This window comes from Octodon degus, unplaced genomic scaffold (genome assembly GCF_000260255.1).
Source record: "Octodon degus isolate 3935 unplaced genomic scaffold, OctDeg1.0 scaffold00107, whole genome shotgun sequence".
In the NCBI taxonomy this organism is placed as follows: domain Eukaryota; kingdom Metazoa; phylum Chordata; class Mammalia; order Rodentia; family Octodontidae; genus Octodon; species Octodon degus.
Genome location: NW_004524683.1, coordinates 8,469,674 through 8,473,290, shown reverse-complemented (window position 1 = coordinate 8,473,290; position 3,617 = coordinate 8,469,674). Strand labels below are relative to the sequence as shown.

Here is a 3,617-nt window from a genome sequence, read left to right as displayed (position 1 = left end):
TGTCCTGCCTGAAATACCATGATTGTTTATGAAAAGTATCTTTAATAAAGCTGGATACAGTTTGGCTTGGAAAAAAAATTAAAAAAAAAAATGGATTCTCTTTTGCCCCATCAATAGCAGGTAAGCTCAACTAATAATCTTAACCAAATAATTAACATTTCACTTTTACAAGGCTGGTAGGTAATTAATTCCAGACTACTAACAGGCGCCCAGGCTTCTTTGAATCTTAATGTTTCCAAACGCAGCTTTTAATCTTATAATTACTTAATAATCATAAAATGTCTGCTTGACTCCCAGCCTCTGAATTTATTCCCGCAGGGAGAAAAGAAAAGGCAGCCAGAAGGGTAAGAGAGCAGAATAAAGCAGCAAACTAGTCCCCAAACTCTCAGCTTACACATCATTGGCCAAAACAGCACCACATGACTCCTACTTGTACAGGGGGCTGAAGATTATGCCCCTTATCTAGCTGTGTTACCACTCCTAACAAATTTTGAAATTCAAGAAGGAAGAGTGAGTCGAGTGTGGTGGTGCACATCTGTAATCCTAGTAGTTGGGAGGCTGAGGCAGGAGAATTGTCATGTGTTCCAGACTAGCCTGGGCTACAAAGTGAGCTCAAGGCCAGCCTGCACAAAAAGGAGGAAGCGAAGAAGGGAGAGAGGGATACTGGATAGGCAACTAGGGGACCTGACCTTGACTGAATTTGAAAGAAGTTTAGAATGCTGGCAATGACCAAGTAAGTATACAGAGACACTTAAAAAAAAAAAAAAAAAAAAAAAAAAAAAAAAAAAATTTTTTTTTTTTTTTTTTTTTAGATCGTTTATTTCTGTATTCCTTGTTGTTAGTTCCTGGATTGTCTAAAACTTCAATCTTGCCTTTTCCAGGTTCTCAATTAGGAAGCTTATATCCATGGTGACGCGGTTATCCTCATCCTCAGATTCTGAACTGTCCTCCAAACTGTCCTGGGAATGCTCTTCCAAGCTACTTTTTTCTTTCCAGATTCATCTCAAATAAGACCACATCCATTTGTATAATGTTGCCTAGGATCCTGTCAATATTTTCTTTTCTTTTTTCCAGTACCAGGGATCAAACTCAGGACCTTGTGCATGGAAGTCAGGTGCTTATGCTGCTGAGTGTCTCCTTGGCCCTTCCTGTCCATATTTTCAATGTTGAAATGACCAGGGGGAGTGACTTCCTTTTGTTTTCTGAGCTTTTCATTTGCCCGGGCCATCTGTAGGAGAAGTTCTGAACGGGGTCTAGCAATGGACTCCTCTCTGTCTGGGCTGTTTGATGAGTACAGGATTTTCTGTAATTTAGCTTGGAGTTGGTGAGCAACTTGTCCCAGTTACCTCCTGGGCCATTACCCACAGTCGGCAGCTCTTTGGACACTGAGACGCCTGAGCACTCTTGGGTGGGAGACAAAGAACTTGAACTGGCACAGACTGACTGTGGACCTCCATACCCCTGCAGCCAGCCCTCTCTCACGACCACCACACAGTCTGCCAAATGCCGCTTCTGCTCAGTCTTTTTTTTTTTTTTTTTTCTTTTTCTTTCTTTTTTGACACATGGTTCTTGTTATATAGTCCAGGCTGACCTTCAACTTGCAGTGATCTTCCTACCTCAGCCTTCCAGATGCTGGGATTATGGGGGTGCACCAACATGCCCAGCTCTGCTGTATTTTTTTTTTCCTTTAAACAATTTATTTAACTGAAATGGACTTATATTTGTTTCTTTTTTCTTTTCTTTTCTTTTTTTTTTTTTTCTTTTCAGAACTGGGGATTGAACTCAGGCCCTTGCACTTGCCAGGGAAGAGCTTTTTCCACTGAGCCATCTCCCCAGCCCCTTACATTTGTTTCTGAAGTGACTTCCATTTATTTTGATACATCTTTTCCCCATGATGATTTACAGGATCTTTAAGCCAATATAAACATTTTATAAATATTTGAATATTTGGGTATACACCTGCACAATACAATCCCTAGTTCTGAAAAAAAAAAAAAAAAAAAAAAGACTAGACACAATTACTAAGTACAGTGAAGAGTGAAAATCTGCTGCAAATATTTCTGAGGTAAGGCACCAACATACCTGTTCAGCTAAGAAAACCACCCTTATAACACAGGATTATTTTATTTTTACGTAAGACCTAGAACACTTAAGCTGCCAATTAGGTACTGAATGGCAGAGCAACACCTCCAGTTTATGCCATGAATTCATAGGCATATAGAACTCAGGTTCCTTTCCATTGGTCTTCACAAAGTGTACTTCTCTGGGGGTGGGGGGGTAGGCTGTTGCTTCAGTTGAAACCAGGTACTTTTCTTTCTTTCTTTCCTTTTTTTTTTTTTTTTTTTGGATAAAGGTCTTTTTTTTTATTTTATTGAGAAATAAATATGGATGAGACAGTTTCAAAGCTGAATAATAGGACAGTTTCGATAATCAATGCATTGTACATTGTTATCTTCTTAGTGGTTATCCATAGTGTGATTTTTTTTTTTTTTCCAGAACCGGGGATTGAACTCAGGCCCTTCCACTTGCCAGGCAAGTGCTTATTCAACGGAGATATCTCCCCAACCCCAAACCCAGGTACCCAAAGAAAGCAATAAGAGGGATCTACCCAAACTGAATCAATCTTGGAGTAGTTTTCAGCAAGACTAATCAGGGACTAAACAAATTGAACTCAAAATCCTGCACTTGCCAGGGAGGTGCTTATTCTTTTTTTGGGTGGGGGGGGGAAACCAGGGATTGAACTCAGGCCCTTCCGCTTGCCAAGGAAGCACTTATTCTACTGAGCCATTTCCCCGGCCCTGAACCCAGGTACCTTTCTCTTTGGCTTCCTTCTTTTTCTGATCATTTTCCTTGACACATTTCAGGAAGATATGACTTTTTGAGTGCTTAATATGCTTAATACGCACTTTAATCCTCTTGGAAAGTATCTTGCTCTTAACTTGCTTTTTTTTTTTTTTGGTGGAACTGGGGATTGAACTCAGGCCCTTGCACTTGCACTTGCCAGGCAAGTGCTTATTCTACTGAGCTCCCTGGCCCCCTTAACTTGCTTGTTTACAACAATGCCAATAGCATGCTGGGTAATGTTGTAGACTCTTCCTGTTTTGCCATGGTAACATTTATGAGGCATTCATTTTTGCACAGTACCCATCCCCTTGATGTCTGCAATATCACCCTTTTTGTAGTTTCGCATGTATGTGGCCAAAGGAACAACCCCGTTTTCTAAAAGGCCTGGAAAACATATACCAGGTTCCCCTCCTCTTGCCCTTTATGTTAGTCATTTTGGCAAATTACTGGAAGATGGCGGTTCTGCTCTGCTGTTTTGTTATACTGTGCTGCTTCTTATTATGAAATAAAGCATGTGTTTAGGATAGTGAAATCTGAATTTTAATTTGAGTTTTCATTTTCCTCTTATACTTAACTAGTAATGTGGTGTCTCAATTTGCCTGTCCTTCATCCTCTGCTTCCCCAGTTTTAGGAGCTCTGGAGTGAATGCAGATAGGGTCCCAAGGAAAGCAATAAGAGGGATCTACCCAAACTGAATCAATCTATCAATCTTGGAGCAGTTTTGAGCAAGACTAATCAGGGATTCAACAGTGTAATTTTTTTTTTTTTTTTTT

The 3,617-nt window shown here is 40.1% G+C and overlaps 1 pseudogene; it reads right to left on the bottom strand.

Annotated features, from left to right (window-relative positions):
• Positions 1-813: 813 nt before the first annotated feature.
• Positions 814-3,617, bottom strand: part of LOC111818897 — a 5,144-nt pseudogene continuing 2,340 nt past the window's right edge.